Here is a 27,623-nt window from a genome sequence, read left to right as displayed (position 1 = left end):
GTAAACAGAACAATAGTGTCAGCTATTATCTAAATGGGGAGAAGGTTCAAACATCAGATTTGCAGAGGGACTTAGGAGTCCTTGTCCAAAACTCCCAGAAGGTTAATTTACAGGTTGAGTCTGTGGTAAAGAAGGCAAATGCAATGTTGGCATTTATTTCAAGCAGAATAGAATATTAAAAACAAGGAGATAATGCTGAAGCTTTATAGGACACTAGTTAGGCTGCACTTGGAGTATTGTCAACAGTTTTGGGCTCCTTATCTCAGAAAAGATGTGTTGTCATTGAAGAGAGTCCAGAGCAGGTTCACAAGGATGATTCCGGGAATAAAGGGGTTAACGTATGAGGAGCATTTGGCAGCTTTAGGCCTATACTCACTGGAATTTAGAAGAATGCATGGGGATCTCACTGAAATCTACCTAATGTTGAAAGGACTAGAAAGGTGGATGTGGAGAGGATGTTTCCTCTGGTGGGGGTATCCAGAACTAGAGGGCACAGCCTCAAAGTTGAGGGGCGATCATTTAGAACAGAAGTAAGGAGGACTTTTTTTTTTAGCCAGGGAGCAGTGAATCTGTGGAACGCTCTGTAGTGGAGGCCAAGTCCATGGGTGTACTTAAAGCGAAAGTTGACAGATTCCTGATTGATCTTGTCATCAAAGGATATGGCGAGAGGGAAGGTGTATGGGGTTGAACAGGATCAGGGTTTAGCCATGATGAAATGGTGGAATGGACTTGATGGGCTGAATGGCCTAATTCTGCTTCTATGGCTTATGGTCTGAGTGGAAAGAAAGAGCCATCTCAAGTTCTTGGGTGGTCATCATCTCCAAGGACCTACCTGGACCCAACACATCGATGCAGCTACAAAGACGGCGCGACACACACAGTACCTATATTTCATCAGGAGTTTGAGTTTTTGTATGTCAACAAAGACACTCTCAAATTTCTACAGATATATCGTAGAGAACATTCAAACTGGCTCCGTCCCCATCTGGTGGGGGGGGGGGGGGGGGGGAAGGAGAGCTACCGCACAGAACCAAAAGAAGCTGCAGAGAGTTGTGAACTCAGTCAGCTCCATCATGGCCACTGGCCTCCCCAGTATCCAGGACATCTTCAAGGAGCAATGCCTCAAAAAGGCAGCGTCCATCATTAAGGACCCCCATCACCCGTCGTAACTTGCTCCCATTGCATCAGGAAGGAGGTACAGAAGCCTGAAGGCACACACGCAGTGGTTCAGGAACAGCTTCTTCCCCTCTGCCATCCAGTTTCTGTAAATCACAAGTTTTATTTCTTTTATCATGTGTTGCATTGTACTGCTGCCGCAAAGACAACGAATTTCACGACGTATGCCGGTGATAATAAACCGGATTCTGAGTTTCGGGCTGGCACCGACGACTAATGGTGTTTCGGAGAGGTTGGTGTTGGGACCGCTCCTTTTTACATCACATGTCAATGATTAGGATGATGGAGTTAACGGCTTTATGACCAAGTCTGCAGATGATACAAAGATGGGTAGAGGGACAGGTAACGTTGAGGAAGCCAGGATATCCGCAGAAGGATTTGGACAGATTAGGAGAATGAGCAAAGAAGTGGCTGATAGAATACAGTGTAGTGTAGGGAAGTGTATGGTCACACAACTGGATAGAAGGAATAAAGGCGTACACTATTTTCTAAATGAGAATCAAGGTCAGAAATCAGAGGTTCAAAGGGACGGGAGTCTCTGCAAGATTCACTGAAGTTTAACTTACAGGTTGAGTTGGTGGCAAGGAAGGGAAATTCTATGTTAGTAATCCCTTCTAGATTACTGAAGTATAAAAAGGATATATGCTGAGGCTTTATAAAACCATAAGATATAGGCACACAGTTAGGCTATTCAGCCCATTCAGTCTGCTTCCCCATTCCATCATGGCTGATTATCCATCTCAACACATTCTCCCGCTTTCTCCCCATAATCTTTAATATCCTTAATCAATAACCTATCAACCACTGCTTTACATACAGTCAATGAGTTGGCCTCCACAGCTGTATGTGGCAATGCATTCCACAAATTCACCATCCTCTGGCTAAAGAAATTCCTCCTCATTTCTGTTCTAAAGTGATACTCTTCTATTCCGAGACTGGTCACCGTGGTCCGAGGCTACCCCATGATAAGAAACGCCCTCTCCACATCTACTCTAAGCCTAATGGGCAAAATACCTATCGAGTTCACCTGCCATTTCTTATATATCTGAAAAAATCTTTCCATATTCTCTTTTATATTATTAGCTGGCTAGCTTAGGCTCATATTTCATCTTTTCTCTTATTGCATTTGAGATGCTTTCTGTTGTTTTTTAAAAAACTTTTCAATCCTACACCTCCCGAATAAATGTTGCTATATTATATGTCAGCTCTTTCCCTTTGTACTACATTGAACATGGACTCTAGAGGACATTACAGGTCCTTCGGCCCACAATGTGGCGCCGACCATGTAACCTACTCTAGGATTGCCTAGGATGTTCCATTCCCCTCTATTTGTCCAAGCTCCATGTACCTATCTAAGAATCTCTTAAAAGACCCCATTGTATCTGTCTCCATGACCGCCACCTGCAGACCATTCCATGCACCCACCACAGTCTGTGTGAGAAACTTATCTCTGACATCCCTACTTTCAAGCCCCTTAGAACTGTGCCTCCTCGTGTTAGCAAATTCAGCCTGGGAAAAAGCCTCTGGTTATCGACACTATCAATGCCTCTCATTTACACCTTTATCAACTCACCTCTCATCCTCCATCTCTCCAAGAAGAAAAGGCCAAGTTCACGCAACCTATTGTCATAAGGCACTCTCTCCATAGTATCCAAAGAAACATAGAAACAAAGAAAACCTACACAATACAGGTCCTTTGGCCCACAATGTTGTGTTGAACATGTACTTACCTTAGAAATTACCTCGGGTTACCCATAGCCCTCTATTTTCCTAAGCTCCATGTACCTATCCAGAGTCTTAAAAAACCCTATTGTTTCCGCCTCCACCAACGGCAGCCCATTCCACGCACTCACCACTCTCCACGTAAAAAAAACTTACCTCTGACATCTCCTCTGTACCTACTTCCAAGCACCTTAAAACTATGCCCTCTCATGTTAGCCATTTCAGCCCTGGGAAAAAGCCTCTGACTATCCACACAATCAATGCCTCTCATTGTCTCAAACATCTCTATCAGGTCACCTCTCATCCTCCGTTGCTCCAAGGAGAAACGGCAGAATTCATTCAACCTATTCTCATAAGGCATGCTCCCCAATCCAGGCAACATCTTTGTAAATCTCCTCTATACCCTTCCTATAGCTTCCACATCCTTCCTGTAGTGAGGTGACCAGAACTGAGCACAGTACTCCAAGTGGGGTCTGACCAGGGTCCCATCTAGCTGTAACATTACCTCTCGGCTCTTAAACTCAATCCCACGATTGATGGAGGACAATGCACCGTATGCCTTCTTAACCACAGAGTCAACCTGCGCAGCAGCTTTGAGTGTCCTATGGACTCAGACCCCAAGATCCCTCTGATCCTCCACACTGCCAAGAGTCTCAAAATTAATACTATATCCTGCCATCATATTTGACCTACCAAAATGAACCACCTCACTTTTATCTGGGTTGAGCTCCATCTGCCACTTCTCAGCCCAGTTTTGCATCCTATCGATGTCCTGCTGTAACCTCTGACAGCCCTTCACACTATTCACAGCACCCCCAACCTTTGAGCCATCAGCAAATTTACTAACCCATTCCTCCACTTCCTCATCCAGGTCATTTATAAAAATCACAAAGAGTAGGAGTCCCAGAACAGATCCCTGAGGCACTCCACTGGTCACCGACCTCCATGCAGAATATAACCCGTCTACAACCACTCTTTGCCTTCTGTGGGTAAGTCAATTCTGGATCCACAAAGCAAGGTCTCCTTGGATCCCATGCCTTCTTACTTTCTCAATAGCCTTGCATGGGGTACATTATCAAATGCCTTGCTGAAATCCACATACACTACATCTACTGCTCTTCCTTCATCAATGTGTTTAGTTACATCCTCAAAAAATTCAATCAGGCTCACAACGCACAACCTGGCTTTGACAAAGCCATGCTGACTATTCCTAATCATATTATGCCTCTCCAAATGCTCATAAATCCTGCCTCTCGGGATCTTTTCCATCAACTTACCAACCACTGAAGTAAGACTCACTGGTCTATAATTTCCTGGGCTAACTCTACTCCCTTTCTTGAATAAGGGAACAACATCCGCAACCCTCCAATCCTTCAGAACCTCTCCTGTCCCCACTGATGATGCAAAGATCATCGTCAGAGGCTCAGCAATCTCCTCCCTCGTTTCCCACAGTAGCCTGGGGTACATCTCATCCTGTCCCGGTGACTTATCCAATTTGATGCTTTCCAAAAGCTCCAGGATATCCTCTTTCTTAATGTCTATATCCATATCGTTCCTGTAGTGAGGCGACCAGAACATGAACACAGTATTCCAAATGGGGTCTAACCAAAGTTTTATATAACTGTAACATTACCTCTTGGCTCTTAAACTCAATCCCATGGTTGATGAAGGCCAATGCACCGTATGCCTTCTTAACCACAGAGTCAACCTGCACAGCAGCTTTGAGTGTCCTATGGACTCGGACCCCAAAATCCCTCTGATCCTCGACACTGCCAAGAGTCTTACCATTAATACTATATTCTGACATCATATTTGGCCTACCAAAATGAATCACCTCACACTTATCTGGGTTGAACTCCATCTGCCACTTCTCAACCCAATTTTGCATCCTATCAATGTCCCGCCGTAACCTCTGACAGCCCTTCACACTGTCCACAACACCCCCAACCTTTGTGTCATCAGCAACCTTACTAATTCACCCTTCTACTTCCTCCTCTAGGTCATCTATAAAAATCACAGAGAGCAGAGGTCCCAGAACAGATTCCTGTGGAACACCACTTGTCACCCACCTCCAAACAGAATACGAGTCATCTACAACCACCCTTTGCTTTCTGTGGACAAGCCAATTCTGGATCCACACAGCAAGGTCTCCTTGGATCCCATGCCTCCTTACTTTCTGAATGAGCCTTGCATGGGGAACCATTACAAATGCCTTGCTGAAATCCATATGCACTACATCCACTGCTCTACCCTCAATGTGTTTTGTTACACCTTCAAAGAATTCAATCAGGCTTGTAAGGCACGACCTGCCCTTGACAAGGCCATGCCGACTATCCCTGATCAGATTATGTCTCATCAAATGCTCATAAATCCTGCCTCTCAGGATCTTTTGCAGCAATTTGCCCACCACTGAAGTAAGAAATGGTGTCTTTGACTTTCCTTATCAGCCATGGTTGTATCCTCCTTCCTTCAGAATAGTTCCAGAATATCTCCCAGAATATCAAACCCTTGTTGCTCTGCTGTTACCACTGCCAGTGACCCCTCCAATCAACTTTAGCAAGCTCCTCTCTCATGACTCTGTAGTTGCCTTTTTTTTTTTAAAGCCCTTAACTCCGAGTGGAGTCATCCGGACGCCATCATGACGGTGTTTTTTTTTTTTAGCAGACTTTCTTATTTTTACGAGGCCGAGTTGCTAGCTTGACGCTCAACCCAGCATGGATGGAAAGCGTGCAAGGGACTCGGCTTAATTCGAATGTGGGTGCCTTCGCTCCGAAGTCTGGCGCTGATGCCACAACGCCACCCGCCAGCTCTGAAGTTGCCTTTACTCCACTGTAATGCTGATACATCTGATTTTCACTTCTCAAACATCGTGAATCCTATCAAACTATGATTACTGCCCCTATCCAGGGTTACGGATCCCACTGCCTTGTGGGTATCTTCGGGAGAAGAGAAGGCTGAGGAGTAAACCCTACACAAATCCGGAGTGGAGCCCCTAAAGCGGTTGGATGACGTATCACGTCACCTCCCGGCAGCTCCTGCAGCAAAGCTGATGCCAAATGTACTGCTTCGCATTCCTTTGGACCACACCCGCAAGGCCGAGAGGGGGATCTTGATGTCTGGGCAGCCCAGGATCTCCACATTCATTGCCCAGGTCTGCACCCCAAATTGGGCGCATCCATTGTCTACTTAGACAGACGGAGCCATTAATAGTTAATCAATGATTACTGCCTCCCAAGGGTTCCTTTACCTCAAGCTCCGTAATCAGCTAAGGTTTATTACAAAACACCCAATCCAGAATTGTCTTTTTCCTGCTAGGCTTAACCACAAGCTGCTCTGAAAAGCCGTTATAAAAGCTTTCTAAAAATTTCTTCTCTTGGGATTCAACACCAACCCGATCAGGAAAATCTACCTCTATGTTGAAATTCCCCATGACAATCTAACATTGCTGAGGCTGTGCCCTCTAGTCCTAGACTCCCACACTAGAGGAAATATCCTCTCCACGTCCACTATCTTGGCCTTTCAATATTCTACAGGTTTCAATGAGATCGCTCATTTTTCTAAAATTGAGTGAATGGAAGCCCAGAGCCATCAAACGCTCCTCAAACGTTAACCCCGTCATTCCCAAAATCATTCTCATACACCTCCTCTGGACCCTCTCCATCGCCAGTACATCTTTTCTTAGCTAAGGAGCCAGATGATACGATGATCAGAAGAGGGGAAGATAGCATTGAGGAAACAGGTAGTATGCAGAAGGTCTTAGACAGATTAGGAGAATGGGCAAGAAAGTGACAAATGTTGGAAAATGTATGGTCATGCACTTTAGTAGCAGAAATGAATGTGCAGACTATTGTCTGAAAGGGGAGAAAATCCCAAAAAAATGAGATGCAAAGGGACTTGGGAGTTCTTGTGCAGAACATCCTAAAGGTTAACTTGCAGGCTGAGTCGGTGGTGAAGAAGGAAATGCAATGGTAGCATTCATTTCCAGAGCAGGGATGTGATGCTGAGGCTTTATAAGGCACTGGTGAGGCTTCATCTTGAGTATTGTGAACAGTTTGGGACTCCTCAACTAAGAAAAGATGTGCTGGCATTGGAGAGGGCTCGGAGGAGGTTCACGAGGATGATTCTGGGAATGAAAGGATTTATCACACAAGGAATGTATGATGGTTCGGGGCCTGTACTCACACAGAGTGGTGGGTGCGTGGAATACACTGCCAGCGATGGTGGTGGAGGCGGATACAATGGGGTCTTTTAAGAGCCTCATAGATAGGTACATGGAGCTTAGAAAAATAGAGGGCTATGCTGTAGGGAAATTCTAGGCAGTTGCTGAAGTAGGTTGCACGGTCGGCACAACATTGTGGGCCAAAGGGCCTGTAATATGCCGTAGATTTCTATGTTTCTAGACAGAGTAGATGTGGAAAGGATGTCTCCTACGGTGGGGGAGTCTAGGACAAAAGGGCACAGCCTCAGCATAGAGGGGCGTCCATTTAAAACAGAGATACAGAGAAGTTTCTTTAGCCAGAGGGTGGTGAATTTTTGGAATTTATTACCACGGGCAACTGTGAAAGCCAGGTCTATGGATGTATTTAAGGCAGAGCTTGGTAGGTTCTTGATTGGACATGACATCAAGGGTTATGGGGAGAAGGCCAGGGAAAAAAGGATCAGCCATGATTGAATGGTAGAGCAGTCTCTTTGGGCCAAATGGCCCAATTCTGCTCTTGTGTCTTATGGTCTAAAACTCCTCACAAAGCTCCAAGTGCAGTCTAATCAATGCCTTATAAAGCCTCAGCACTACATCCTTGCTCTTATATTCTAGTTCTCTCAAAATGAATGCCAACATTACATTTGCCTTCCTTAGCCCAAATCCAAATCCAGAGTCCCGAGACCAATGTGCGCAGCACCCCATCTGACACAGCCAGACACCCTGAGGACAACTCCTTTCCTTGGCTCACCATCCAATAACTAATTCTCCATTCACATAGCATCAGAAGACATTTCCCACCCCCTCCCTTCAATCCCACCACATAAACCAGATCCCCGGTCTACAATGTCCCCCATGCCCTGCCTCCCTCCACCGCTCCGGTCACCAGCTGACACCATCTCCCCTGGCTCTATCACCCAACTCTAACCTGTCTCTTTCCATCACATTCCCCCATCCTCCAGCTCAATGTCTCTCTCCCCCCACCCCCCAACTCAAGTGTATTAATTCCACAACACAGCAGCAGGGAAAGAACAGAGTGACTCACTCACCGACAATGCAATCTGCATTTAATTGGTTTCTATAGATTCATTCAAAAGCTCGGCATTAAAATAACAAAAGCTAATCCCTCCCCTCGCCCACTGCTCTGACAGCTCCAGGAGCTGCTGCCTCTGGGTGGGGAACTGAGATGCAGTCACAGGGAGCTCCCATCACACTGGGTTAGGGACCAGGTTAGGACAAGGAATTACTGGGAAAGCCGAAACAGGGGCTGAGTCATCAGGCTGTCAGCAGATAAAGTACACGTTAGGAACAGGAAGCGGACACTTGGACCCCCAAACCTGTTCTGCCATTCATAAGAACACAAGAAATAGGAGCAGGAGTCAGCCATCTGGCTCGTCGAACCTGCTCCACCATTCAATAAAATCATGACTGATCTGGCCAAAGACTCAACTCCACCTACCTGCTTTTCCCCATAACCCTACTGTGCAAAAATCTATCCAACCTTGTCTTAATTATATTTACTGAGGTAGCCTCCACTGCTTCATTGGGCAGAGAATTCCACAGATTCACCACTCACTGGGAAAAGCAGTTCCTCATCTCCGTCCTAAATTTACTCCCCAAATCATGAGGGTGTGTCCCCTGGTTCTAGTCTCACCTGCTAGTGGAAACAACATTCCTACCTCTATGTTATCTAACCCTTTCATAATTTTATCTTTCTATAAGATCTCCTCTCATTCTTCTGAATTCCAGTGAGTACAGTCCCAGGCGACTCAATCTCTCCTCATAGGTTAACCCCTTCATCCCTGGAATCAACCTGGTGAACCTCCTCTGCACTGTCTCCAAAGCCAGTATATCCTTCCTCAAGTATGGAGACCAGAACTGCACACAGTACTCCAGGTGTGGCCTCACCAGTACCCTGTACAGTTGCAGCATGACCTCCCTGCTCTTGAATTGAATCCCTCCAGCAATGAAGACCAACATTCCATAGTCTGCTGCACAAACACTCCTAAGTCTCTCTGCACAGCAGCATGCTGCTGTTTTTTTAACCATCTAAATGATGAACTGCTCTTTCATTTTTCCTTCCAAAGTGAATGACCTTGCATTAACCAGCATTATACTTCATCAGCCAGACCCTTATCCACCAATTTAACCTATCTATATCTCTCTGCAGACTAAGATTGTGGTTGAACTAATTTGTTATATCATTCACTGCTGTACCATTGCAACTTCTCACTTTCCTACTGATCAAGCATGGCCAAACTATCTGCTCCCAGCCCCCTTCGAGTTCAAACATTTACAGCTTTCAGAGAAACTAATTTCTCCTCATTTTGCCTGTGAAATGGACAACCCCCATTTTCTTTTATATGTAGTCTCTGATAAAGCTTCTTCCACTCTCTTTACATCCACCATCAAGACCACATAGTATGTATATAATACGTATTTCGCTCAAGATGCCTCTCACTCTCTAACCCTCAATGGGTCTATCCTAAACTGTCCAATCTTAGTCTGGTCCTGGCCCGAAACGTCGACTGTACCTCTTCCTAGAGATGCTGCCTGGCCTGCTGCGTTCACCAGCAATTTTTTTTGTGTGTGTTGCTTGAATTTCCAGCATCTGCAGATTTCCTCGTGTCAGTCCAATCTTTCTGTGGTGGACAACCCAACCCCGCCCCCCCACCCACCCCAGGTCTAGGAAACCTGCCCCAAACTGCTCCCAATACATTTACACCCTTCCTTAAATAAAGAGACCAACACTGTACACAGCATTCCGGACAAGAACCCACCAATGTCCTTCTAACAAATAGATAGATAGATATACTTTATTGATCCCGAGGGAAATTGGGGTTCGTTACAGCCGCACCAACCAAGAATAGAACATAAATATAGCAATACAAAAACCACAAACAGTCAAACAACAAAATACAAACTATGCCAGATGGAAATAAGTCCAGGACCTATTGGTCCTGGACTTCTTGGTTACCCACTGCATCACTCCCCTGACCCTTGGTGGGATGTGTTTTGGCATCCGGATCACTCTGTTGGTGGATTTGAAATATGGAAGAAATCATCGGACTCGAATGGGTCAAAGATATACCCATTTTGTGAGACTGTCCTTGAAGTCTCTCCCCCTCCTCCCACTCTGCCACCATTTTGTGAACTGTGAACTAATTCGTGCTCTGGGATAATCTAATCAGAGCAATTGAATGTGGACGCAAGGAACTTCACCTGCTAAACCTGAAATGAGTAGCTACCAGACCTACCAAAGAAGCAATCTGTAATCTCGTTAGGTTCAATGTCTGGGTCACCTAGTTTGACCGGCTTGGACCAGTCAGAGTTGAAAGGAACAAAGACACAAGGCCGGGGAACAGAAACCATAGAACAATGTGAACTGTAGCCCTGAACCAGAGCTGGTAGAGAGGTGTGAGGGTCAACCAGGTACTGTGTACCCAACAACACTGGAACGCTACGTCTGAATTGATACTTTGATTGTGCTATCAAGAGAATCATCATCATGAGAAAGTAACCTTGTACCAGGGGCTGTGTGAAGAAAGGATCGCCCATCGGGCCAACAGAGATCTCCTATTACATTGTTATAAATTGGAAAAGTGGTCTGACTGAGTATTCGTTCAAAGGGAACAGTAGAATTCGTGTCCTAAATTGTTGGCCCAGGGTCAACATACCCGTAGTTAGTTTGTTGTTTGTGCAGAGACAATAAAGTGTGAACTTCAATTAATTAAGAGCTGCGCAGTGAGTTTCTTAACCTAAACAGGCCACAATTCCACATCTAAAATCTCGTCCCACACCATTTAGATAATATTTCTTATACATGTAACTCTACATTCCTGTACCGATTGATAATATCTTGTATACGTTTTCCACGTTGGCAACTCCAAGCCCTGTTGATGGCAGTCCCCATCACTTCACCACAGTTGGACACCGCACTCGCTCCTGTCCCCCACCCCCGGACAGTCTCAGGTACACAGAGCAGCGATGGAGAGAGATTAGTGCAGCCAGGAGATGGAGACCAGCACACGTGCACACGCCAAGCAAGGTGTGGCACACCCACACAGAACAAGCCGTAACATGCACACACAGAGCCAGGCCAGGCTGAAATGCAGAGAGGAGGCTCCCTCTACCAGCATCTTGATAGCAAATGTTCAGTTGGAGAGCAAAAATGAGGGCCCGAGGGCAAGGGTGCTGTATCGCAGCGAAATCAGGAGTCGTGCTCTGTGGTTTACTCAGTACACCAGAGACAGCAACCAGACCTGAAGATTTCTCAGTGCACAAGACGCACCGAACTGCTGATTTGAAAATGGCAGAAGGTGGAGGTGTGTTTCATGGTGAAATCGCTGTGGTGTACTGATGTGGCAGTTCTGCCGTACTCACATTCCCCTGACCTTGAACACTTAACAATCAAATGCTGACCGATCTATTTACTAAGGTTTCTCCTCTATGATCCTGACTGCAGTTTACACACCACTAACGGCTGACTACAACCAAGCACTTGAGACACTGCACGATGCTGTCAACAAACAAAAAACAGTCCACCACGAGGCATTTCATATCATAGTCATGGATTTCAATCGGGCTTGTTTAAAGAATTCCTTGCTCAATTACCATCAGCATACAACTTGTAGCACCAGAGGTCCCAACACACTAGACCACTGTTATACTGAGATAAGGAATGCCTACCATGCCATGGCAAGAATGACCTCCAGAAAGCCACCTCACAGGCAAAGTGCCAATTCTGGACTAAACCTGAATCAATGAAAGATGCCTGACAGCTGGGGCAGGACTTGAATACTATCAACCCTCGCAAAGTGAAATCAAGCAACTTAGAAGGCATTGCGTTCATCTGGCAGTAAAGCCCTGTTGTCACCTATGTTCACTTTGACTTCAAAACATGGAAGAACCATTACAAACTTTCACAGCCCCTGCTGACCCTGTGATTTCAATCTTTGAGCCCGACGCGAGAACATCTTTCAGGAGGGTGAATCCACAGAAGGCGTTTGTCCCAGATAGGGTAGCTGGTTGGGGCAGGGGGCGGAGAGTGTATATCCACCTCTATGTATATACTGTGACAAGAATACACATAGATAAGATGTTAGCTGTCCTGTGTGATCAGCAGTTGGTCTGCCACCTGTCTTCAGGAGAGAGAGAGATAAGGAAGACAATGGAGCGGCATTTGAAGATGTGTAATGAAGGGACGGGAGAGAGAGCTGTCTAGAGCGGCTCCCCCTTTGAACCCTGAACTGTTTGAAGTGATGGACAGGCGATCTGGAGATGTGTAATGAAGGGACGGGAGAGAGAGCTGTCTAGAGCGGCTCCCCCTTTGAACCCTGAACTGTTTGAAGTGATGGACAGGCGATCTGGAGATGTGTAATGAAGGGACGGGAGAGAGAGCTGTCTAGGGCGGCTCCCCCTTTGAACCCTGAACTGTTTGAAGTGATGGACAGGCGATACCCCAGCAGGGGGATAAAAAGGGACAGGTTCGCTAAGGCAAGACACACGACACCACGAGGTAACGAGACCCTGGAAGCGGTGCCCCCCCCCGCAAGTCGGCGGGAGTCGTTTCGGAAGGTTGGTTGCGGAACCAAGCCATAGACGCACAGGGTGGAAAGGTACGATCAGCGGGAACCCGGTGTGTGTCCACCCTTGCTTGGGTGCCGGGTTCACTGCAGAGGATCGACCGCATCTGGAGGAGGGGTCACAGTCGGTGACCTCAGGTGACATCACAAAGGACTCGCCCGAAAGCTGCTTGTGAGCAATATCGCAGGTCTGTGTGTGGAAGCCGTTTTGAATGATCATTCGTTCTTGTTCTCTCCCTCCTTCCCCCCACATCGTCCATCGCCACAGCAACGATTACTGCGAACTGAACTAAATTGGACTGAACTTTGTGTCACTTTGAAATTGGTCATTTACCCCTAGACAACAATAGAGCTTGATTGATGCTGTTATCTTAATTCTGTGCACGTGTGTTTATCATTGCTGAACTGTTGCATTTATTATCCTTTCGTTTACTGTGTTGCTTGTTTCTTTAATAAAACTTTCTTAGATCTAGTAATCCAGACTCCAACTGAGTGATCCATTTCTGCTGGTTTGGCAACCCGGTTATGGGGTATGTAACAATACACACACACACACACACACACAGTGACACTGACTTCATCCCTTCCAAGTCTCTCCCCGGAGCCAAAGTTGGTTTTTTAAATCTGAAATTAAATTCATTATGGAATAAACTCCAAGTGTCCTTTCTGAATGTTCCATGAACACTCAATCCCTCATTATTCCTTTTTTAGCACTATTTATGGTTGCAATTTATAGCAATTATCTCTTTGTACTGTACTGCTGCCACTGAACAACAAATTTCACATCAGTTAATAAACCGGGTTCCTCTCTTCAAGCTGTCACCTTGGTTTACTGAAAGTTCAATGCTATCAACCTGCACAACTCTAAGCATTAAACACAAATACTCTTAAATCCTCAAATTTGAGACCTGTGAATCCAGTGCACATCTGGTCCACAGCGAGGAATCCGGACTAACCATCTAGTATAGAGGGAATCAGAAATCATTACTTCCAGCACCTCAGTCCATTCTGACTGAGAACAATTATTTCAGAATGTTTCACGCAGCTTTCCACACAGGAGACTGCAGCCCACAATATCCTTTCATTCATCAATTCGAGCCGGGACTCTCAGAACCGCCTTTCCACAACCAGTGCCAGCTCGGGTTCCCGAACCCTTGCTGGTCACAGCGGTCTCCCATTCCCTTACTCACCCAGCAGCCGTGAATCCCGCTGAATAATAGCTCCTGCAGTCTTACATTCCCCGGTCCGGCCACAAGTCTCAGAACCACACACCTCTGTGGAAGCTCATAAAATGAGAAGCCTCAGCTGCATCGAAACTGCACCTTCCTGACATCGTCGAGTTTGGTGACTGCCCCCTGTGAGCGAGCTCGGTGCCATCACAAACGTCCTCCAGAGCCCTGAGTCACAGCCGCTATCTCACACAATCCCCAGCAGTGATCCCAGACCCACATTCACCAGCCCCTCCACTGCAAACATCACACAGCCAGCTTCTGTGCCCCAGGCATCAGCCCCATTATACACAATGCACACCAGATGTACACCACACAGCACAAAGCAGCCAACAGGCAGCTGGGCTGGGGATAGGGTGGAGTTGATGGCTGCAGCCACCCACAGCTGGGTCTGGGGTCCACAGCCAGCCATGGGTGGTGATAAAACTTGCAGACACTCATAGATGGGTCTGAGGTCTACAGCCACCAAGAGGTGCTGATGCATTGGACACCAAGCCCTGGGGGTTCCACCAAGAAGTGTTAGGCTGCCCAGGGGTGATGGGAAGGGGCCGGAGTGACAGGGGTGCGGGGTCCACAGCGGTTCTGTCCGAGTGAGTGGGTGGTTGCACACATTTGCCAAGGGCAGAGGGAATCACTGGGTGAAGTGGTGGTGCTGATCTGAGTTTCAATTCCTCTGTCTGAAGGTGACTGCCACTCACCTGCATCTCTCAGTAAACCCACGTTCACTCTCGCCGTCAGCTACCAAAAGTTCCAGCACAGAAAATCGACTGTCTGCTCCCAACACTGCGACACAGTAACAGGCAGTATCTGCAGTCAGATAGGTGCCTATTAAACTGTCTCCTTCCAATGCTCCGAGTCTCTGCTCGTTGGGGGCGGAGAGAGACTCAGCACTGACAAATAAAGAAACGTTCTTTCTCTCTACCTGGGTAGAGATATAAACCCAGATACACTCACCCTTCATTTCCAAACCAGCTGGAAAGTCTCAACCCATGTCAAAAGAGTGGAATTACGCCCTTCAGCAAATTGGGTCTGCTCTGCTACGATTCATGGCTTTTATCTTCTCAGCTTTCCAGCTTCTCCCTGGAATGTTTAACCCCTTCACCAATTAACAATCTCTGCCTTAAATACCCCCAACAACTCAGCCTCCATAGCCCAAGGTGTAAACTCTGCATTTCCTCACAGGTGCTGAGTTCAGCACTGGGTCCATAGCTCTCTTCCAGCATACAGCCCCTATCTGCCCCCGTCACCCTTTCCAGATAAGTTCCAAACCGCATCTCTCCATTGCCACCCTTCTCCCTGTTAAACATAATCCCTTGGGGGTTTTGACATCTCTAAGGGGAATTGACTCTCACCGATTACTACCACGAGGGGCCTCTGCTTTAAACCCTGCACTTGTACTCGAGTCAGATAGACGATGGGGGTGTGTCCTCCGGGCTGCGTCCGTGCCAGTCACTAACACCGATTCAGATTAATGTAAAGAGTTTTTCTCCCCACACCCACCAACTTCCCCCAGATTCAACTCCTCATCCACAGGCTGGGAGTCATTGGCAGCAGCCAATTAACCCACTGGCCTGCACGTCTTTGGAAATTCACACAGTCATCGGAAGAACATGCAGACTTTCAACAGATAGCACCCAAGGTCAGTATCGAACCCAGCTCTCTAGCATGGTGAGGCTCTCTTCCCTCAGGCTCCTCTGCTCTGCAGAAAAAACTCTAACCCCTTCAGATTTCCAGTCACCACATCTCTGCAGCCGGTCTAGTGTAATCACATCCGTCATGTAACACAGTGACCTGAACCACCGCCCTTGGTCAGCCTGTGACCAGACCAGTGTGATAACAGTTCCAATATCACTTCTTTGTGTTTATGCTCAGTGCTTCAACTGATAAAGAAAAACATTCTTCCTGCTTTTTTTCAAACCTTATTGACCTGGTTTGCTACCTATAAGAATCCTTAGACACACATTCCTCATCTCAGACTCATTCAGACTATCATATCCATGCCAACCAGAAGGTAGCCTTACATATTAATCCCATTTCCGCAGCCTCCAATTTGTTTGTCTAGACTCTAACACATCTTAACTGCTGTCATTGACCTTGCCTCCCCCAGTCCCTCAGGCAGTGTGTCCCTCTACTCTCTGGGTAGAGGTCCCTCTCAGATCCCCTTCAAATCTCCAATACTTACCCTAAATCAGAGTCATCTATTTTTAAAAATCTCTGATACGAGGGAAAAGTTTCCTGCTGTACATGTTCTCCACAACTCTTATAATTTTATACAACTCAGTCATGTGCACGCATAACAGACATTCCACCTCTCCCGGAAGTTCCAGGAGTTTCCCGCATATGAATAGTGGCTCCCTGATGCCCGCAAATTATATACAATATCACGGAAATCAATTTTTTTTGAGAGCGAGCAAGAGAGTGCAAAAGCGACCGTGAGAGAGAGCGCGCACGCGAGCAAGAGCGAAGGCAAGTGAGCGCGCGAGGGAGAGACAGCGCGAGAGAGAGCGAGAGGGAAAGCGAGAGCGTGCCATTGCAGAGTGTTCCAAAGAAAATATAAAACGTACGTCACCCCAGACTACACTAAAGTGTACCCCTGCCTAATAGGGGTCAAAATAATGACAGTGTTGCTCGCTGCACTGTTTGCAACAGTGACTTTTCTATTGCCCATGGTGGGTTAAGACTGTAAAAGACATGCTGAGGTGAGTTTAACAGGTGTCATTCGTTCATTAGCATAGCTAACGTTATTTAAACTCGCTGGCCAGCTGCTAAGGAGCTACTCTATTGCAGACATCCCACCTCTCCCAGGAGTCTCCCGCAAATTGATGGTGCTACCTCCCTGAAATGAGTTTTTGCAGGGTGGGATGTCTGCGCATAATCTCCTCTGCTCCAGAAGGAACAGACCCAGCCACTCCAGTATCTCCTCCTACCTGAAACTGCCTCATCCCAGACACGATCCCGGTGAATCCCCTCTGCACCCTCTCTACTCCAATTGTCAATGTATTGTTGCACTCCCCCAAATACATTGATTCACACTTCTCTGCATTAAGTTGCATCTAAATTTTTGCTCAGATATCCACGTCATCATAACATTTGAGTAGTAAAACTCTTTTCATTTCGCTATCAACCACATGGTGGACAACTTATCTAACATCTACAGAAGTCTTTTCAAGTCTCCATACTAAACCACCATTAAAGCCACAGACAGACAGACACAGAACTCCGGAACTCTGCTGGTAACAGCCCTGCATTACAAATACAACATTCCTTACTTCCTGTTGTAACAGTCCTGTGTTACAAACACACCATTCCTTACTTCCTGTTGTAACAGTCCTGTGTTACAAACACACTATTCCTTACTTCCTGTTGTAACAGTCCTGTGTTACAAACACACTATTCCTTACTTCCTGTTGTAACAATCCTGTGTTACAAACACACCATTCCTTACTTCCTGTTGTAACAATCCTGTGTTACAAACACACTATTCCTTACTTCCTGTTGTAACAATCCTGTGTTACAAACACACCATTCCTTACTTCCTGATGTAACAATCCTGTGTTACAAACACACTATTCCTTGCTGCCTGTTGGTAACAGTCCGTGTAACAAATACACTATTCCTTGCTTCCTGCAAAAGAGTTAGTTTTGGCTCCATTTGGATCCCATGGGCTTTTCTACATTTTGACCAACCTGCCTATGTGAGACTGCCAAAATTCTCAAAGGTCTTGAGACCTGAAACTTTAACCATTTCTTTATGCCACTGATCCCACCTGACTGGTTGGGAGATCAGTTTTGTTCTCCCCTCCCCCCCACCAGATTCCACCATCAGGTCTTTTTAATATAAAGTTTCATTAAATACACTTGCCTCTTTGTACCTTGTACCTCTTCCAAAAAAAAAATTAATTTACTCTGTCAGACTGCAATAAAAATGCCTTGGCCATTGACTCCACTCCTCCATCCAGTAAGACCATTGAACTAAAATGCTAACTCTGCCCCTTTCCCCATAGATATTCCTGACCTAGTCTAACATCAGAACTGAAAGTCACACACGAATAGCAAAGGACAGTTCAATGAAAGTGTTGAGTTCAATCTGTAAACCTGAGAGCTTGTGTCCTCCTGGACCGGTCCCACTGGTATCAATGTAGGTTAATTGGCCACAGCACATTGCCTCTAGTGTATGGTGGCACTTGAGAGGAGCTACCGGGACCAAGGGGGACATAAAACACGCCTGGGTAGAAGATGGGGTGGTGAGGTCCCAATCTGGGGCCCACGGACTCCCCAGTCGACGGTCAGGGCCCACGGACTCCCCAGTCGACGGTCAGGGCCCACGGACTCCCCAGTTGACGGTCAGGGCCCACGGACTCCCCAGTTGACGGTCAGGGTCCATGGCATAAAAACTCGGGAGCCCTTGATGAGGACAGTGGCCTGCTTCTTTGCGTTATGACAAGTACCACCGCCTCATTCACCTCCAAAACAACCATAGCAACAAGCTGTGAACTTTGAATTCTCTCATTCTCTCTCGTTTCCTCATCCTCATGTTTCTTTTCTTCTCCTGATGTATTCCATCCTCCCACACCCACCCAAGCTCTTATCACTGTTTCTATCCCCTCCTATACACACCTCATCTGCTCCTCACCCACAGATGTCCTGAAGTCATTCCCTCCCCTGTTCACATCTAACCTTCCCATCCTCCTCCTTCGGTTCCACATTCCATTTCCATCACCTGTAGGCCTTCAATCAGCCTCTTGTCACTAACCCCACTCTCCCCTCCTCTATCTGCACATCACCACCTCATGTGGACACCCATCACCCGCTCCTGTTCCACCCCTTCCCTCCACCGTTCCATACCAGCTAGCTCCCCTCTCTCTGTGCAGATAAAACATCTCGACACAAAACTCTAACTCTCCATTTCCTTCCGGACTTGCCCAGTTCCTCCGGCAGTTTGGTGTGCCGACAATTTTAACGTTACTATCGAAAATGAGTGCTAAAGGTCTTCAGGCCTCACTACATTGGCTCTTCTCAGGTTGCACCTTGACCTCAAACAGCCCCAGACCCTCAAATGGCAGATTGCCCTCCCTGTCTTCCAGCTCTGTGGATTTACCCACACAAAAGGGAGCTCACCACCACCCTCTCAAGGGCAACTCGAGACGTGTAATTAAATATTGGCTCAGCCTGTGAAGCCCACATCCTGGCAATCAACAAATAGTGTGCCGAAGTCCCCCACAGTTAGCACCCTGCAAAGAGAAGTGGTTTTAATGAGAATAATCAGGAGAAAACTTCCTGCCCGAGATATTCTCAGAAGTGAAAACTTCATGAAAAAAAGCAGCCAATTAGTTTTATACCATTAAACACAAGTCAGACTTATTATTGGCTTTCACTACGTTGGTTTGATCCTCATTCCATACTGTCCCAAACTTCCTATCTTCAACGTCCAGATCAGATTAGTTCCTTCAGCTTCCTGTTACTCTGCTAACCTGACTAAAACTGCACAATACACCCGACAAGAGATCGTGGTCAAGCCCAGCAGTCAGTGAAGGAACCTGGCATGAGTGGGTAGTGGGTACACAGTGGTCAAGCCCAGCAGTCAGTGAAGGAACCCTGGCACGAGTGGGTAGTGGGTACACAGTGGTCAAGCCCAGCAGTCAGTGAAGGAACCCTGGCACGAGTGGGTAGTGGGTACACAGTGGTCAAGCCCAGCAGTCAGTGAAGGAATCCTGGCACACAAGTTACTTAAACTCATAAGACGAAATAAAAAGATTTGACAATGTCTTGGAAATGTTTTTCAGTAGTTGATGACTAACTTGTTAAGATAAAATCCTGATTGAGAAGTTACAGAACCTGGGCCTCTGTACCTCCCTCTGCAATTGGATTCTTGAATTCCTAAGCGGAAGACCACAATCTGTGTGGATTGGTGATAACATCTCCTCTTCGCTGACCATCAACACTGGCGCACCTCAGGGGTGTGTGCTTTGCCCACTGCTCTACTCTCTGTATACACATGACTGTGTGGCTAGGCATAGCCCAAATACCATCTATAAATTTGCTGATGATACAACCATTGTTGGTAGAATCTCAGGAGGTGACGAGAGGGCGTACAGGAGTGAAATATGCCAACTAGTGGAGTGGTGTCTCAGCGACAACCAGGCACTCAATGTCAGTAAGACAAAAGAGCTGATTGTGGACTTCAGGAAGGGTAAGATGAAGGAACACATACCAATCCTCATAGAGGGATCAGAAGTGGAGAGAGTGAGCAGCTTCAAGTTCCTGGGTGTCAAGATCTCTGAGGATCTAACCTGGTCCCAACATACGATGTAGTTATAAAGAAGGCAAGACAGAGGCTACACTTCATTTGGAGTTTGAAGAGTTTGGTATGTCAACAAATAAACTCAAAAACATCTATAGATGTACCGTGGAGAGCATTCTGACAGGCTGCATCACTGTCTGGTATGGAGGGGGCCAGGAGGGGAGGGGTGGGGAGGTTACTGCACAGAACTGAAAGAAGCTGCAGAAGGTTGTAAATCTAGTCAGCTCCATCTTGGATACTAGCCAACAAAGTACCCAGGACATCTTCAAGGAGTGGTGTTTCAGAAAGGCAGCATCCATTATTGAGGACCTCCAGCACCCAGGGCATGCCCTTTTCTCACTGTTACCATCAGGTAGGAGGCACAGAAGCCTGAAGGCACACACTCAGCGATTCAGGAACAGCTTCTTCCCTTCTGCCATCAGATTCCTAAATGGACATTGAATCCTTGAATACTACCTCACTTTTTTAATATATATTATTTGATTTTTTGCACTATTTTAATCTATTCAGTATACATATACTGTAATATTGAGAACTGAAGTGAAAAGGAAGGAAATTATAGGCCAGTTAGCCCAATGTCAGTGGTTGGAAAGTGCTGAAGTCTGTTATTAAGGATGAAGTTTCTTCTTTTTTTTTAAAAAAATATAATTTTTATTGAGTTTTTGAAGTGATTACATAGAAAGATAATGACTACCCTCCCCCCTCCCCTTAACCCTACCCCCCCCCCCCCCCCGATTATAGCCCTAGCTGAAAAAGAAAGAAGAACTGCCTGGATATTGGAAGGTTTTCACATGCTCCATGGGATTCAAAATAAATTTAGTATATTTATTTATTACTTTCCCCAAGGGACCAATATCTTTATCATCGGAGCAACTAAGTATGCCATCCTATCTTTTGTAAATAAGGGTGCCAAATATTCAAAAATGTATCATATTTATCTCTTAAGTTAAAAGTAATTTTTTCAAGTGAAATACAACTAGACATTTCATTGTTCCAACGATTCATACTTAAATACAAATCCAATTTCCAAGTAACTGCTATAGCCTTCCTGGCTACTGCCAATGCAATTTTTATAAATTCTTTCTGATATTTATTCAATTTAAGTTTCGGTTTTATCCCCTCAATATCACCTAATAGAAATTATACAGGGTTATGTGGAAGTTGAGTTCCAGTAATTTGTTCCAATAAGACTCTTAAATTTATCCAAAAATGTTGAATTTTAGAACAAGACCAAGTAAAATGTAAGAAAGTACCAATTTCTTGATGACACCGAAAACATTGATCAGATAAGTTTGAATTTAATCTGAGGATGAAGTTTCAAGATACTTGGAGACTAATGACAAAACAAGTCAAAGTCAGCACGGTTTCTGTAAAAGGAAATCTTGCCTCAAAAATCTGTAGAGTTCTTTGAGGAAGTAACAAGCAGGGTGGACAAAGGAGAGGCAGTGGATGGCATTTACTTGGATTTTCAGAAGGCGTTTGATAAGATGCAACACAAGGCTGCTTAACAGGATAAAATCCTTTGGCGTTACAGGAAAGATACTGGCACAGATAGAGGAATAGCTGACAGGCAAGAGGTAGTGAGTGGGAATAAAAGGGTTTTTTTCTGGTTGGCTGCCAGTGACGAGTGGGAATAAAAGGGGTTTTTTTGGTTATCCAAAATTAACACGAGTACATCGAAGTAAGCAACACTTACAATGTCTCAAGAAAAAAAAAACATGATTTAGATAATAGAATTGGTGGCTTTGTGGCAAAGTTTGTGGATGATATGAAGATAGGTAGAGCTGAGGAAGCAATGTGATTGCAGCAGGACTCAGACAAATTGGAAAAACGGGCATAAAAGTAGCAGATGGAATACAGTTGGAAAATGTATAATAATACATTTTGGTAAAAGGAAAAATAGTACGGACTATTATCTAAATAGGAAAAAGGTTCAAACATCAGGTGCAGAGGGACTAAGGAGTCCTACTGCAAGACTCCCAGAAGAGTCTGTGGTGAAGAAGGCAAATACAATGTTGGCATTTATTTCCAAGGGAATAGAATAGAAAAGCAAGGAGATAATGCCGAGCCTTTGTAAGACACTGGTCAGGCTGCACTTGGCTGTACTATCAGAAGTTTCAGATGTGTTGTCATTGGAGAGAGTCCAGAGGAGGTTCACGAGGATAATTCTGGGAATGAATGGGTTAACCTATGAGTAGGGTTTGGCAGCTTTGGGCCTGTACTGTACTCACTGCAATTTTGAAGAATGTGGGGGCATTTCATTGAAACCTACAGAATTTTGAAAGGGCTAGATAGGGTGGATGTGGAGAGGATATTTCCTATAGGGGGGGTATTCAGGACTACAGGGCACAGCCTCAGAATTGAGGGGCAACCCTTTAGAACAGAGGTACGGAGGAATTTTTTTCTGCTAGAGAGTAGTAAATCTGTGGAATGCTCTGCCACAGACTGCGGTGGAGGCCAGGTACGTGGGTATATTTAAGATGGAAGTTGATAGTTTGCTGATCGGCCAGGGCATCAAAGGATATGGGGTTGAGTGGGATCCTGGATCAGCCATGATAGAATGGCAGAGAAGACTCGATGGGCTGAATGGCCTAATTAGCTCCTATGTCTTATGGTCATGTTTCCCCTTAATCAATTCACCTTTCACCCTTAACCCCCAATTTCTACGGAAAAAGCCTGCTTGCATTTATTCAATCTGTACCGCTCATAATTTTGTAAACCTCTATCAAATCTCCCCTCAATCTCCTATTTTCTAGGGAATACAGTCCCAAGCTATTCAATCTTTCCTTATAACTCCCATCCTCAAGTCCCAGCAACATCCTTGTAAATTTTCACTGTACTCTTTCTACCTCATTTACATCTTTCCAGTAGGTCGGTAACCAAAGCTGCACATCACTAACAAAAGAACATCTGCAGATGCTGTAAATGCAACACACACAAAATGATGATGGAACAAGGTACAGTCGACGCTTTGGGCTGAGACTAGAGAAAAAAGATGAGTAAATTTAAGAGGTGGAGGGAAGGATGAAATAGAGAGCTGAGAAGTTGAATGGTGAAAGAGATACAGGGCTGGAGAAGGGGCGATAGGAGAGGACAGAAGCAATGGAAGAAAGAAAGGGGGGAGGGGGAGAGGAGCACCAGAGGGAGGCGATGGGCAGGCAAGGAGATAAAGTGAGGGAATGGTGGGGTGGGGTGGGCATTACTGGATGTTTGAAAAATCGACGTTAATGCCATACTCCAAATTAAGCTTCACCAATGTCTTGTACAACCTCAACATAACATCCCACCATTTGTACCCAATCCTTTTGATTTTTGAAGATCAATGTGCCACAACTTCTTTATGGCTTTATCTGCGTATGACGTCACTTTCTATTGAATTATAGATCTGTATTCCCAGATCCCTCTGTTCTACCACACTCCTCAGTGCCCTATCGTTCACTGTGGAAGAGCCCACACTTGTCTGCATTACATTCCATATGTCATTTTTCAGCCCACTTTTGCATCTGGAGCAGATCTCATTGTAAGCCATGATAACCTTCCTCGCGATCCATTACACCCCCAATCTTAGTGTCATCCGCGAATTTGCTGATCCAGTTAACCACATTATCATCCAGATCATTGATACAGGTGACAAACAACAATGGACCCAGCACTGATCCCTGCGGCACACCACCAGTCACAGGCCTCCAGTCAGAGGGGTAACCCTCTCTGGCTTCTTCCACAAAGTCAACATCAAATCTAATTTACTACTTCATCCTGAGTGCTGACCGACTGAACCTTCTTGACCAACCTCCGATACAGGACTTGTCAAGTGCTTTGCTGAAGCCCACGTAGACAACATCCACTGCCTCGCCTTCATCAACTTTCTTAAGAACTTCCTCAAAAAACTCTATAGGATTGGTTAGACACAACTTACCACACAGGAAACCACGTTAACTATCCCTAATCAGGCCCTGTCTATTAAATACTGATATATGCAGGCTCTTAGCATACCTTCCAATAATTACCCAGTGCTGACGTCAGGCTCATCAGTCTATAATTTCTGGGCTTATTATTTCCTCAGTCTAAAACAAAACAGCAGACTGAATGAAATACTCATAGCACATGAGAAATAAGTCAACCCCCAATGCCCTGACACTTCAATGATATTGAATAACTGTGCCTAATACAGACAAAAGTTATTCAACAAGCAATATTTTTAGAACACTTCAGCAAGACAGTCCAAGTTCCTTTAGGAAGGATATCGAGCCCCAGATGATACAGAGGTTTTCCAGAACTGTCCCAAAGTGAAGGGATTCCAGCTTAGTTTTAAGAAGATATTTTGTGTGGTCGGAAGAGCTAACAGAGATGCACAGACACAGCTGGTCAGTTCGGCAAATGCTGCAATAAACCATCTCCACACTCTCTTTGGGTCTTTAAAATCCTTCCTAAAGCATGTCATAATCATACACAACCTTCAGCTCGAGCCAAGGCATTGTTTACCAAAAGCCTGCTTGCTTTTTTATCCAGTTCCTCTATGAATTAATGCAACAGCTCTGCACTCTTTTCTTCAGAAGAAATGACATTATTATCTTGTGTCACTTTCAAAGATGTGTACACACAACCCCAGGTTTTCCCTGTCCCTTCATTCCACTTTTAATATTGCACCATATACCAACTTTCTCAAGGCAGCCCCAGAGAGAGATGCTGCTGCCAGTGATCCGCACACAAAATATACTGTTGAAGATTTATGAGCAGAAGGCATCCCAGCTGACAGAAATGAAGATAAAACACCACAAAAGATAACTGCATAAAACTCACAGACTCCGGCAGATTCAAATCCCCGTCGCGGATGGTCAACAACAGAATCGATACATGCAGTCAGTTTTGCCTCTGATAAATAGGGTAGCACAATTGGGTTGAGTCCTGGTGAGCGGGGTTAAGTTGGTCAATGTATAAGGACGTGGACGGATTCATTTTGCTTTTTTTTGGGGGGGGGGGTGTTTACTGGCACAAGCTCCCGATGGGAAGGTTGAATGGAACATCTATTAATTATGCACTGAATATGTTCAGGTGGAATGATTGATAAGAGTGACAGAACAGAACTAAGATTACAGCTGAAAGAGCTGCAAACCATTCTGAAAGCAGAGAGGGAGAGCAGCAATGTAGGAATTAGACACTTCACGAATGAAAGTAATACACAATATCCTCCAAAAAAAAATCTGCTTTGTGACTGTGAATACTCAAACCCATCGGAATCAGAATGAAGTGCTACTCAGGATTACAGAGCAGACACTGAAACCAATTGGAAAAGGACAAGAATTTAACATTCTCAGATGTAATTACAGGGGATAGATGAGGTGGCATCATTAGTGAGGATGTGGGGGAGATCCATCACATCAAATCATCCTGCAAAAAGAACAAGTCGGTGGGCACAATGCTTTGGGATGTTCAGTACATCAAGTAGTTAATGTAGCAGAGGAACATCAACAGATCAAACTAATGGGAAAAATGAGGATAGTAATTTGATTTTGCCTAATGTAAAACTTTCCAAGATGATGAGTGATTAAATTCAGGAACCCAGCACATCCAGCCCTGGATATCATGCAGAGAGATATTTGCATTCAATATCGAAGACATCTCTGATATAAGAGAACAAGCTGACTTAATCAATTGTTATGTCAAAAAATGAAAGGCAGCTGACGGCTGTTGGGGGGATCAACTGAGAAATCCTGGGGGGCAATAGTGGGAACAGCCTCCGGCTAGGAAGAGAAGCCATTATTGAATATTGTCTGTTCAAGTAACAGATTGAATAGAGACAAATATCACAGAAAAATACCGAGTCATATATTGAAGGAAGAAATAGGTAATAGACAGCAAAAAAATCATTAAATGAAAAAGCAGAGACATAGGGAGCCAACACACAACTCGGCCAGTCATTTTGTTAGATAGACAAGCAGTTTAGGTTTATAGACTAGAATACAGAGTAAAGATGTAAAACACAATCCTTCAGAGTATACCACTTTGCAGAAAGAATTGAGTAAGAGGTTTTAAGGAGGGGAAGTAGAGTCACGAGGAGAGACAGGCAGATTTTTTTGGTGTTCTTAAACTACAAAGTGTTTGGTGCTGAAAAGGGAAACACTGCAGTATGTAAAAAGGTACTTAACTTCAGGACACACTTTCCACAGAGACAGAGGCAGATGTGGGTCAACCTCCAATTTCTGCAGCACTTTTAGAACCAGGACATCCCAAAGCTCTCTCCAGCCAGTACAAAAATCAGTTTTAGGATACCATTGGCCTTGAAGAAATCCTGCAGCCAGTTTTCACACGGTAAGATCCCATAAGGGCCATTATTACTGATCAGCTAGGGTTTGTGATGTTGGCAGCATCTCAGGAAGCCAGTCTGCACTATTGCTATCACCTGAGCTCCTGGTTCAGCACCTCATTAACGAGGGCCCAAAGACTCCCTACTCACTTTACTCTACACCTCTCAGTGAGTGTGTGTGTGTGTGTGGGGGGGGGGGGGGTTTGGAGTGAGGTGAAAGGGAGGTAGGCTTCCGGGACTGGGAGAGACAAGGTGCAGGGAAGATGTGGGAGAGAAGGAAAAGGTGTGAGGGATGGGAAGTGGGAGGGAAAGAGGAAGGGGGAGGGGAGGTAGTGGCCGAGGGGAGAGGACGCAAGCAGAGGAGCACGGACAGGGACTAGGGTATGGGTGAAGGGTGGAGGGGGGTACTGCAGAGTTGCCCCTCGGACAGTCGCGACAGATGAGTCGGATCGTTGGGAAGGTGCCGGGAGTGCAGAATCTCCGGAAAATACACTCACCCGTCCGCCGCCCGCTCTCCGAATCCCGGCTCCGTCCTCTCCCCCCGCTCCCTCTCCCTCTCCCGGTTGACTTCTTGCTCTCTCCGTACGACCGCGACCGCCGCCGCCACTTCTCTCCCTCCGTCTCCGGACACTCCCTCGCTCCCTACGACCCCAGGCGCTCCCTCTGTCCCGGGTCAAACTCCCCCCGTCGCCGCCTGTTTCTGAGTTTCAGGAAGTTGCTGCGAGTCCGGGTAGTGACGTCATTCAGGTACAGCCCCGGCCCGAACTTTAACTCGTCACCGGCCGGAATGCGCGACAGAGGCGGGTCAGCCACGGGCTGCGGGACTGGGGACCCAGGATCCGAGTCAGTCCCGGGCTGTGGGACCAGGGACCCAGGATCCGGGTCAGTCCTGGGCTGTGGGACCAAAGACCCCAGGATCCGGGTCAGTCCCGGGCTGTGGGACCAGGGACCCAGGATCTGAGTCAGTCCCGGGCTGCGGGACCAGGGACCCAGGGTCTGGGTCAGTCCCGGGCTGTAGGACCAGGGACCCAGGATCCGAGTCAATACTAGGCTGTGGGACCAGGGACCCAGGGTCCGGGTCAGTCCCGGGCTGCGGGACCAGGGACCCA

The 27,623-nt window shown here is 46.0% G+C and overlaps 1 protein-coding gene across 1 annotated transcript in view; it reads right to left on the bottom strand.

Annotated features, from left to right (window-relative positions):
- The window catches only part of LOC140210925 (protein kinase C delta type-like), a 146,299-nt gene extending 118,936 nt beyond the window's left edge, over positions 1 to 27,363 (bottom strand). The window contains exon 1 of the mRNA XM_072280191.1: positions 27,012 to 27,363. The gene's annotated coding sequence lies outside the window, so the exon portion shown is untranslated. The remainder of the gene's footprint in view (positions 1 to 27,011) is intronic.
- Between the last annotated feature and the right edge of the window lie 260 nt (positions 27,364 to 27,623).

This window comes from Mobula birostris, chromosome 16 (genome assembly GCF_030028105.1).
Source record: "Mobula birostris isolate sMobBir1 chromosome 16, sMobBir1.hap1, whole genome shotgun sequence".
Classification (NCBI taxonomy): domain Eukaryota; kingdom Metazoa; phylum Chordata; class Chondrichthyes; order Myliobatiformes; family Myliobatidae; genus Mobula; species Mobula birostris.
This window is presented reverse-complemented; position numbering and strand designations above follow the sequence as displayed.